This window comes from Vigna umbellata, chromosome 9 (assembly GCF_029865625.1).
Source record: "Vigna umbellata cultivar VRB3 chromosome 9, Vumbellata_1.0, whole genome shotgun sequence".
Classification (NCBI taxonomy): domain Eukaryota; kingdom Viridiplantae; phylum Streptophyta; class Magnoliopsida; order Fabales; family Fabaceae; genus Vigna; species Vigna umbellata.
In genome coordinates this window covers 5,747,533-5,759,605 of record NC_142173.1, presented here as the reverse complement: position 1 = coordinate 5,759,605, position 12,073 = coordinate 5,747,533, and the positions used below count along the sequence as shown (strand labels likewise).

Sequence of the window (12,073 nt, the reverse complement as noted above, 5' to 3'; positions counted from 1 at the left end):
ATGCTTGTTGATGGAAGAAATGTATGTAAGGAGTTTATGCAAAACAATTGAGAGAAAAAAATTGTAAATAAAGAGATTTTTTATATTTAAATTTGAAGTCCTAAATTAAAAATAATCTATGATTTCTACTTGTTCTAACGAAAACGCATAACATATAAATTAATGTCAGTTTAACCCAAATTAACTTAAATAAATATAAAAAAATATTATACATATTAGTATGAACCATGATAATATAACTATAGGGTTAAATATGTTTTTAGTCCTCTAGTATCAAGCGATTTTGGTTTTAGTCCTTCTTTCAAAGTAAGGTACATTTTAGTCATTTTCCTTAAGGAAACTTTGATTTTAGTCCTCCAAAACTAACACCGTTAAAACCCAACTGATGTGGCTAAGGGTAGACTGACATGATATTTTATTTTGCGTTTCTCACCTTTTCTCGCTCTCTCTCTCGTCTCTTCCTTCCATCTTCCACCCAACCTCCCCACCCTCTGTAAAAAGGTCATTAACTGCTTAGGGGTTGTCTTGATCGAACTGGTCTCCTCCGTAGGCAACCATGTTGGGCTTCACACAGCCACTCCCCAAAGCCACCAAGCACAGCGGCCACAAAGAATATAATTTTTCAGCAGAGGCTCTGAAGGAACAAGATAAGTGCAGATGGAGTACAGACAGAAAAGAAAGGAGATGATAAAGTGGGAGTTCGAGAAGGTAATGAATGACTTACAGAAAGTTCTAGAAAACCAAAGATGAGCATTGTCCAGAAGCTACCGATGTAGGAGTCGGAGAGATAGCCTCCAAGGAGAGCAAGGAGAAAGATAGTCCCAACAAAGTTGGTGACGACGTTGGCGGCCTTGGACAAAGGGAAGTGCATGTCATTGGTGACATAAGTTATGAGGTTGTTTCCCACTACTGCTATTGCCATTATCTCAAATGCTTGCAACCCTGGCGTACACAGAGATATATATACTTAAACCATGCATTCATGGAGAAGGCTTATGAAGAAAGAGAGAAAGAGAAAGAGAGAGAGAAGTGACCAAGAATCAAAGCAACAGGAATGATTCCACCGTGTTTGGCAGGATTAGAGGGTCTGCCTCTCTAATCGAGAATGGAAGATTCTACCTGTGCATGACGAGGTTGTCATTGTTCCTCTTGAGAAACTTTAGTTGCCTCCATAGTTGTTGTTGTTGATGATGTGTGGAAAAGAGTGGAAGATTGTTTTATAGTGATTGAGGAGAGGGGTCGGAGGAAAGCGACCCCAGAACATGGTTGAGGTTGTCATGGAATGAACTATTGAGGTTGTACAGGGGGAATTCACTAGGACAGTAAATATCACTGGGACACCAAAGGGTTAGAATTTTTGGCCGCAAAATGGGAAATGAATGAAAGTTGTTATGATAATATAATAATGATGGTTTTATGAATTATGGATAGCATAAAATGGCTAGAGCAACAAGGTGCTTAACTCAGCACAAAACTGATAAACGGTATTAATTGTTAGTTTCACATCCTCATGATGCCATGTTTTTTCTTAATTACTTCTGTTAGTCTTTTTTTCCTCTCTTATTTAATTTAATAAAATGGTCAATAATTTACATTTAAAGCTTACGTTTCAATCACAGTCAAGGGACGACATAATAACATTTCGTAAACCTTTGCCAGGAAGATTGTTTTATAGTGGTTGAGGACTTATTAACCGAGGCATTGGATGCATCAATCATAGCAACATCGTGATCAGAAGGAGAAGCTGGCCCATTTTCCTTAGAAGAAGTCCGTTCAAAAATATATTCCAAAGTAGCAACAATATTTTATTGAAGCCAATCATGAACTTGAGCAGCAGGAACAGGAACAGTAGGCATGTCAGGATTCGAATTTGCAAAAAAGGTGGAGGCCCATTGGAAGAGGCGGAGCGGTCGGGAGAGGGGGGGGGGGAGATAGGATGAGGAAGAAGAGTGGAAGATGGAGGGAGGGAGAGAAGTTGAGGGTGAAGATGCAAGGAAGGAGACGTTGACTCGAAAAAGAAAATCACCGTGGTACACCACCGTTAGCCACATCAGGTCGTTTTTAACGGTGTTAGTTTTGGAGGACTAAAATCAAAGTTTCCTTAAGGAGGAGGACCAAAATGTACCTTACTTTGAAAAAGGGACTAAAACCAAAATCGCTTGATAGTATAGAGACTAAAAACATATTTAACCCTCTAACTATATAATAAAATTAGTATTGGTCTAACTAGCTTATATAAATATATTTATATAAGCTTTTACTTCCTGCACAAGCATAAATTAATATATTTACTTATTAGAAAGAGGGTTAAAAGTAGTTAGTTATAGATTTGATTTAACTTAACTAATTGTAATAGTATTCAACATTAAATGAACTTGATCAGTTCCAATCTATTACTAACATGTTTTTTCTTTATTAGAAATTTAGCATGAACTAAGGGTTGACTAAGCAAACACCATTTGTAAGTTAGCATTAGTTTAAAAGATACATACATTTTACGTAATATAACACGAAATGTAAAAATAATATTACACTTTCCACTTTTTTTTTGAAAAAATATATTTTTTATAGCGATTTTTTATACCCGTTAAAATCCACTAGCTATGTAAAGTAGCACGGTGACAATTTCATAAATATAAGAAACTTTTCTACACCGGTTATAATGAAATCAGGAATAAAAATGATGCGGTGGCAAAATTGTAAAATAATACAAATAGTTTTACACCCTATTGCAAGAAATATAGGTATAAAAAATGATTTATTTTATAAGTACTAACCTTAAAATATAAGTTCGATCCTCTGTGTTCCCACGCTCCCACACTAGTAAAAAAAGCGGATTCTGACGCCCCATATACGCTTCGGTTATTGAGAAACCGAAGCGTACAAGGTTATATACCTTGGTCCCCATCCAACCCGAGGTCAAAAAGCCATATTGCTTTAGTTAACACAAAACCGGTGCCTATAACGTAACTACTGCCTCGGTTTGCTATGAAACCGGTGTCTAAACCCCTCCCTATTGCTTCGTTTGGAATGAGACCGAAGCCTATACACCTCTGTTGGTCACTGAAAAGTCTGAACCCATCGCTATTGACTCGGTTAAAGGTAAAACCAAGGCCTATTACCCGGTCAAATCTGTCACACCACACCTGACCCGCTTTTTCATTTTTTCCTCTTCTTTCCTCTGACACTCTCATCTCACTCTCATCTCACTTTCATCGAAACAGAGAGGGCGCGATCTCTCTTCTCCTCTCCCACTTGACAGCCACGGTGCGAGGACGAGACGCGATGGTGGCCGGTGTTGAAAGCGGAGGGGAAGCGCGATGGTGGCCGGCGTCGAAAGCGGAGGGGAGGAGCGATGGTGGCCGGCGTCGAAAGCGGAGGGGAGGCGCGATGGTGGAGACGAGTACCGCGGCGGCGGTGATGGGAGGCTTGCCAATCTAATGCGTTTGGCGAGGTGGCGGCGAGGTTCACCGATCTAAGAGTTGAACGGAGTTCCTTGGCGAGGTGGCGGCGAGGTCGCAACGAGGTGGTGGCGAGGTCGCGGCGAGGTTGCAGTGAGGTTGTAGCGAGGTCGCAGCAAGGTCAGGCGAGGTCGCGGTGAGGTCAGGCGAGGTCGCGGCGAGGGCGTCCTGCAGCGGTGGCGTTGGCGAGCAACGAAGAGGTCCTGCAGCAGTGGCGAGCAACCTCCCTTCTTCCCCAAATATTTTCTTCTTCCCTAAACGCTCATTGTATCAAAATCCATACTTTTTTTCTCTGTTGTTTTGGGAGAAATTTTGTTAAGGTTGGTGTAGTTGATTTTTCTGTGTTGTTATGATATTTGGTTTTATGTTCTGAGATTTGGTTCTTTGAAAGGGAAAAAAATTCAATAACCCTTTGCTATTCTGATATTTGGTTCTCTTCTGATATTGGGAAAAAAATTCAATAACTTTGCCTGTCTGGACTGTGTAACGGAGAGGTAGAAGTGGATTGTTTTGAAAAAAAAATATACGCAATTGCCTCGGTTATTTTAGAACCGAGGCATCATCCTGTATCTTTTCAACCTGGTTCAGAATCGAGGCATAAAGCCACCCTCTTTTACACCGTCCGATAATGACTCGGTTGCATAACCGAATCCTATTAAGTCATTTAACCGATGCCATTTCCTTATCCTGTACTAGTGCCACTTGGCGAAACGCTAGACGGTGACCTACACAAAACACATTAAGCAGAAATGCAAGATGTATCAAGATGGATTCCTAGAGCTCCCCACTTCCACCAGCAAGGTATTGTATCCACTCTTTCTCCGCATATTATCGAAAGTTTTCGAAATCAGAAGTTTGAAATCAATTTTTGACGGGATATATAATTTTTTCGCTCAATCGCTATGCAAGTTTCTCTGTACGTTGAGTGCGAGAAATTGTTGGATTGTCGACTCTTGAAAAATGATGAAACTGTAATTTCTGGTGAATTGTTAGTTTTCAACGGTTACCTTGTGGTCATAGGCGATTAGGAGGGAGAGTAAAAAGCTGGATGTGTGCTTTTTCTTATAATTATCAAGTCTCATTTTGTGTGCTTTTTTAATTCAATGTCGTGCCATTGATCTAGAGAACTACAATATACAAGTAACGTTGACAATTTTTTTGCTGTAGTTGTTTGAATGTTTTATACTAGGGTGTAGTTGGTTGCTGTGATACATAGTCAATCTGACCACTGATGGCAAGACATTATAATTTTGTGTAAGCAACTTCCATTTTTTTAATCTTTTAAATGTTATAATTTTCAATTTCCAATTAGAGTGACATGTTGTATACAACACACAAGTGACTCAAAAGGCAAAGAAGTACTATGATGGTTTTTTACGATTAGTTCTTCGTGGATCCTGTGGGGCACAGGTGAGCTTTAGACATATTTCATTTATCAAAAACTCAAATTATATTCTTCTGAGTGTATGATTGGTCAGGTCATTTTAATAGATGCGCTTTCTAACCCATTTTATTCGTTTAAGTTCTGATAATATGATTTTTAGCAATTAATTGCCCCCCAATCCCGCCCCCCTTCTGCATTCCATAAGATTTTGATTGCAAGTTGTTTTGAACAAAAATAAGCCAATCAAAGTACACAGAAAATATTCCTATGAGTAGTCTCGTATTAGTTATTGTCAAGATTCAGTGAAGGACACATGAATGGAGCAATTATTGAATGAACACAGTTTCCACAGGGAAAAGGCACAACTAACAAAAAACTCAAATGATACGACCATGTTGATCTAATATAGTGTATAACTGAATATACAGTGCATAATTTATGCTTTTGATTAACAGAACAGGAAATTGTAAGAAAAACAAATCTAAATTTAATATATAGTTGTAAGAATTCATAAGCTTTGATGTGAGGGACGCCATTCACATGTATATATGCCTAACAACTATTACATATATAATTTTCTATCAATTCACTCAAAACAGTTAGAGAATCGCGAGCTCATCCTTTCTTGAATAATGTGACAAATTTCATCCAGAGTCCCTTTTGTCAGAGGTTGCATTTGTTTTGTGTTTTGATTATCGTCATTGTTTTGACCTTCATTTAGTTTTCACTTTCATCTAGTTTTCACTTGTAGATATCTTTCCTTTCAATTTAGCATGGCAGGTCCTGTACACTACCAAGTTAACTAAAAAAGCCAAGAAGTACCATGATGGCTTTTTACATATTGAACTTTGTGGATCATATGGAAAGCAGCTTAATTTTCTTATTATTTGAACGAGCTTAAGCGCCAAAATTTTGATATTAGTTTTCATGTTGATGTGGTAAAGGCTTATAATTAAGCACTTAACTAAGCTATTCACTTAAATACACCCTTACTTTATATATGTGTGTGACAGTCACATGATTGATTATGCTTTCTGTAATTCAGTGTTCTCTTTTCAGGTTGTTCTGTATGATGGAAACAATAAAAATAAAAATCCGGACATGCATAGCCACGAGATGGAAACAAACAAAATAAAAAGGAGAGGTTTGTGCCTCATCAATCAAGCACCCCACTAGCAGAAACTTGTTTGATTCTTACCCTTAGAATTGAGAAATTCATGCATGGTTAGCATGCTTTATAACACACAATAAGAGTATCTGTGATTACGGGAAAGCAATGAAGTAGTTTGTAGAATGAGGCACTAGGATCTTGCACTGTTAGAGAGAACTATAGAGTTTAATCTAGTTTTCTGTATTCCACAATTTTCTCTTAATCAAGTTTAGAATTAAGCTCGTATCCATCTCCTCCCTAAATGTTATATTAGTTCTCTTTTCTAAAATCTTTCTTAATTTTCTTGTTTTTCTTAATTTTTGTTACTAATATAGTACTTTCATATACTTTTTCGTGCACCCCTCAAATTTTCAACATACCCATTTTATCTTCCATGAAAGTAACTTTTCGGGTTACATGTTTCAAACAATAACTTTTTGAAACAATTAGAATAATATTTTTCAAAACAGAATTTTCAGAATGTATTCTAGAATAAGTTTTTTAGAATGAGATTTTTCAAGGTATTTTTGCATTAAATAAGTTAGGAATTGTGAGATGGAGGAAGCAATATTCATGTTCTAGATTTGAACCAATTTCCCTATGATTCAATCGTGACTTAATTACCCATAAACTAATATACATTTTTTATATTATATTATATTAACAAATAACTTCCATAATTTTTTTTAATTATCACTCTGCATGATTAAAAAGCTAATCATTCGAGATTTAACACTGGTAGTAATTTATACATTGGTCTCTCTATAGTCATTAGGCACTTATTTGACTTAATAAATTGCTTCTTTGAACCCCCATCAATTTCTTCTTACACCCTAATAACATTTTAAAATGATTATTTCATCTTTGTAAAACCGACTTCCAAACTATTAACTCCTGAATAGAATTTCTGGAATTTTCGAAATAACATTTTCAAAACAAAAATTTCTAGAATGTATAAGATTCTTCTTATTTTCCACTTAGAGTATTTTGATGACTGGTGAATCGGTGTATTTTGATGGACATTTTGTTGAAGTAGGAGAACCTGACGGAAGTCATCACTCTCCGGAATGGTGATAATGTTGAGAGGAGAGGACATGGGCAAAATGGTTGCCGCAAGGTCAATCCATCTTCTACTAAAGGTTATTTCTTGACTAATTAAAATATATATTTTAGTCCATGTAGTTGTTTCCTATTTAGCTATATGCATGCCATTTGAATCTAAAGATATTATTATCCTCGCACATTTAGTTTGCCTTTTGCCTTTTAAGCTTATATCTGGTCTTAATTTTTTATGAATTAATGTGCGACTTCTATTGTGAAATAATATCCACAAACGGATTAAATATTTTTAAAAAAAATTGCACTTTTTCGTCGATTCTAACGTCAACAGGTATAAAAATGAGATTTTTTTATACGTTTTTTAACACCAATAGATATAAAAGTGAGATTTTTCGATGACTTTGCAAAAGGAAAGTTTTATACCTGTTCTCAAAATAGTAGGTATAAAAAGCAAGACTTCTATACCTCCTCTGAACTTACAAGTATAGAAAGTTAAAACTTTATATACCCCTGCTTCTATACTTGCTCGAAAATCGGTATAAAAAATCTTTTTTTAAGAGGTATAAAAAGCCTTTTTTGGAATGTGATATTTACAATTTTTTAAAATAAGTTTAACTGAGAAAATCTCTCACCAATGTCCCTAGAAAACTAACACAAATGAACAAAACTCAATGCTAATATTTGATTAACATCTTCCTTGCGTCAGTCAAAAACTCACTTTCAACAACCATGAGTTATAAAATTTTGCATCAGCTTTAGGAACCCACACTGGTAGCGTCAGCATCACACTATTATTTTCTCATTAATGTTCATAAGTGCAAAATGTTTTTTCTTTCATTAAATTTCATAAGTGTCAACGGTAAATTTTTGTTTATTCATTATTGTGGCATTGATAACAGTTGAAAAACTATTATTTTTATACTTAATTTTGACATTAAAAACAACCTTTATGACTTAGAAACTAGCTTGAAATCATGCTTTTGCTTATGTTATGGAAATAAGAGAGTTTGATGGATTTTATGCTTGCTTTTCCTTGTTTTTGCAGGAATTAAGATGAATTAGATGAAAGAAGTTGAAATAGTAAGGAGCTGGACTAAGGAAAGGGAGTAAAAGTGCAGAAAAGAAGAGCCGCAATCACCGCTCAGCGCTACTTTTACCGTTGAGCGGTACTCTGTAGTTGAGCGTTAAAACTGAAGAGCCGCACTTACCGCTGAGCGCAAAATACCGCTGAGCGACATTTATTCTGGGCTTGGGCCTATTTTCTGTAATTTTTAGGAAACTATATAAGGTTTTAGTCATATCACTACAAAAAAAAGGTTATTTAGAGGAGGTTTTTTTTTCGATTTGCGGGGGTTTTCACCCTCCGCAAAATAAATTCCGGGGGTTTTTCAAACCGCCGAAGTTTGAGTCGCCACAAACTATCTGCGGGGGTTTTTTGTGACCCCTGGTATCGCGTTCAATTTGCGGAGGTTTTTCTGCGGAGGGTAAAAACCTCCTCTATTACTGACTATTATTTTGTGGGGGGTTTTAACCTTTTTTATTTACAACTATTTGATCACAAAAGTTTTCTATATTTTTTTCAGTTTTTTTATTTGATGATTATTAAAATATATAATATCGTTTTTTGTTTAATGATTATTAAAATATATAATAACTACCTATTTTCACCAATTTCTTTCTTTATTTCTTTTTTTGTTAATTTCAAAATTAAGTAAATTTAATTTTTTTTTAAATTATTAAATACCAAACAAATATGATTCTTCTGAATAAAAAATTGACACCATAAAACAAAAACCCCTGAGTAGGAAGGAATTTAGAAAAATAAATTGAGAAACAATTGTATGTTACAAAAGGATAGGCTAGAAGTCAATGTAATCCTATTGCAGAAATAGTTACAAAGAAAGAAATGTTACCCAATTCATAATAAACTAAGTATAGTTTTATATCCTAAAATAATATCATAAACTTCCTAAAGGTTACTTCCATCGGATGATTGTCTTGTTCCCAAAGGAGACTCTAGCTCATTTGCATCACGAGCTTGCTGAAATAATATAAAAAATATTAATTAAATAAACTCAATTACATGTGCTCACACTTTGAAAATAATATATAAAAAATCAATCAAATAGAATAAACATGTTCTATCAATCAAATAGAATAAACATCTTCTATCAAATAGAATAAACATGTTCTAAAAAATCAATCTTATGTATAACGAATTTATAACTTGAGGACAACAGCTACAGACTATAAATACAGATATACATACTTGAGTCAAAATCATCTTATGTATCGACATTAAAATACAATACAAATGTTGTGTAATGAATATATATATATATATATATATATATATATATATATATATATATATATATATATATATATATATCTGTGCATGCCTATATACACTTTGATATAGTGTTGTCCTGCTACTATCGTAATCCACATTCATTCCATTATGTAATTTAATTTTTCTAACCACAAGACGTGTAGCTCATGCACTAGGTACAATAATGTGCCAGTTAGTTTGGATCATTTTGTGAAGTACAATAATGCACCAATTAAATGAGTAAGGGTTAGTGAGATCGATGTAGGGGAGTGGCATGAACTAGGTCCTTGTGTAATCTAAGTTGAAAGTGAAAGAACGATGTTATATATAATAAACAATAGAATACAAGTTAAAGTAGTGACAATCTCTGGGCCTAATGTTTGTTAATATTAGAACTACAATCAGACCAAACCCATAAAAAAGGGGTTTCCAAAAAGCAAATGGTATAATTTCACAACATCACAAAGGACAATCCAATAGTTTCCTACACTCGTGTCTGTTCGAAAGCTCAATTTTCCTTGGCTACTACAGTTACTACTTTACACCATATATAAAATGCAATGGACCAGTACTTCTCACACTATGCATATAAATCTTACTGCAACAATCAATAAAGCTAACTACAACACAGATACAGACAACAACTAACTACCTAATTCTCACACTATGCATATAAATCTTACTACAACCATCATACTCAGAACTTGAATAATGAATAATATATTGGAAAAGCACGACTTATCAACATCTGTTAAACTAATTTCCTAAACTCAATTGCATGTGCTCACAATAATTATAGTAAATCAAGCATATTACTTATACTTATTTAGTAACTTACTTGTGGTTGAGGATCAAAGAAGGTAGCCAATTCATCAGGAATATGTCCTTCCTTCATTATCATATATGCTTTAAACGCACCCAAGGTGGTTTGAACTTGGGATTCTAAATTCATGTACTTTTGTTCCCACTTATTAGAAGATGTTGATGATGTGGCACTACTAGATGAACCAATGCTTAAATCTGAAAGTCGCATTCTTGTATTTCTGAATGAGTTAGTAGGAGCTGCTCCCAAACCCATGCATCGCACTCTCCCAGAATGCTCTGGGCCTAACACTCTACCAACAACATCTTGAGGGGAAACCTGTGATTCATCAGCAGTGCTTTGACTCAAACCCACTTCAATTTGTTCCTATAGGCATATAACGAGTTGCAGTCAAAGATCTAAATATTGAAGCATAATGTTTGAAAATATCATATTATAGTAAAACTAACCGCTATAGCCTTTGCCGCCTCATTTACAAATGAGCCATCTTTTCTTTTATGAGTTTCGATATATAACATTCCACGACTAGGCAACTCTCCACTATCCAAAAGCTAAATAAAAGGATAAGTTAAAATAAATAGGAAATTTTGAAAAATACTAAAAACCGTCATGTGTACTAATATCACTACCATCTCATGTCTTCTTCTTGAGATAGGTTTAGAGCCACCAGTATGAGGAATTACTTGCTTCTTGCGATTTTCTCTATTTTTTTTACAAATCTCCTATGAATAAAAAAAACAATTGTAAGTTGACATAACAATCAAAATAATAATATACACAAACAATTCATAGCCTAAACAATAATGAAACTTGTACCCTTGTCTCCGGTTTTAGACGATATGTAACAAAGTGAGCCCATTGAGTTCTGTCTATTCCGGTCGGCACATTACATATGATTTGATCTTTTGTTTTTGTTGGATCATAGAACTCATTCCATAAACTTTGTCTATGTGCAGCCCACTTCTTACCCAAAGTTAATTTGCAATATCGTTGGGCAATAGCTTCAGTAGTTTTAAAACAAAATCGAAGCTTTTGAAAAAAAGAAAACATGGTTAGTGAGTAAAAAGTAAGTGTGCGGCATTTGAATACATGAATGATATATATACCTGTAACACTTCCTTAAAGCATTCTAAAAAATGTGTTAGGCATGCCTGTTTTGTCAGACCACCTTTCAAAATTAATTGGAAATAAATTATCATCTGTTGCCAATATCCCACAATATCCCGCGAGTACTCCTTGTCCTTCGCCTATAGCCATGCCTGCCTCATCAAACTCTACAATGATGCGTTGCCCATTAGGTAAGTTATTTACTTCTCTGACCTTCACATTTATTTTCTTCATAACTCCTTCTAGGTCTTTAACAATAAAAAAAAAACTTACTCAACCATAAGTAAAATTTAAAAAATTATGCATGCAGAAAAATAAATGGCATATACCTATTGCATCGACATTCCAATATGATGAAGATTCACGTCCAACATGTTTTTTGGATGTTGTAGGTTGCTCTATGTTTTCTGTGGGCATCGATGGTGTTGAGTTCAATGAATCATGTGATGAGGTCTCATTTGTTGGTGAAGGACTTATTAAAACATGTGATTGTACTTCAATGGATTCAGACATTGTAGGATTTGTTGATGGTGATTGGTCTTCAATCAATGGAGAAGTCACTGTAGCACTTGTTGATGGTAAAGTACCTAAAGATTCAGGTTGAGGTGATGATTTTTGTAGATTTCGGAATCGCTTGACCTTTGGCATGGCTACATATTTATGACAAATATTAAAAGAAAGAAATATAAAAAACACAATCATGAACAAAAAAAATAACACAATAAAGTGGCTAAAGATTATTCAAAGACTACGCAAA

At 34.9% G+C, this 12,073-nt stretch overlaps 1 long non-coding RNA gene and 2 pseudogenes across 2 annotated transcripts; 1 reads left to right on the top strand and 2 right to left on the bottom strand.

Annotated features, from left to right (window-relative positions):
* Window positions 1-175: 175 nt before the first annotated feature.
* LOC148192407 (uncharacterized) lies at window positions 176-1,340 on the bottom strand. Its single transcript, XR_015781885.1, has 3 exons — window positions 1,035-1,340; window positions 725-942; window positions 176-634 (listed from the first exon to the last, which is right to left on the bottom strand). It is a non-coding gene; the product is annotated as an uncharacterized LOC148192407 (long non-coding RNA).
* Window positions 1,341-3,320: 1,980 nt separating this feature from the next.
* Window positions 3,321-8,572, top strand: LOC148192406 (uncharacterized; annotated as a pseudogene).
* A 451-nt stretch (window positions 8,573-9,023) lies between these two features.
* LOC148192405 (uncharacterized) lies at window positions 9,024-11,964 on the bottom strand (annotated as a pseudogene). The gene is made up of 7 exons (XR_015782272.1): window positions 11,646-11,964; window positions 11,316-11,564; window positions 11,026-11,238; window positions 10,839-10,931; window positions 10,659-10,760; window positions 10,225-10,575; window positions 9,024-9,095 (listed from the first exon to the last, which is right to left on the bottom strand). The product of XR_015782272.1 is annotated as an uncharacterized LOC148192405 (transcript).
* Window positions 11,965-12,073: the final 109 nt, after the last annotated feature.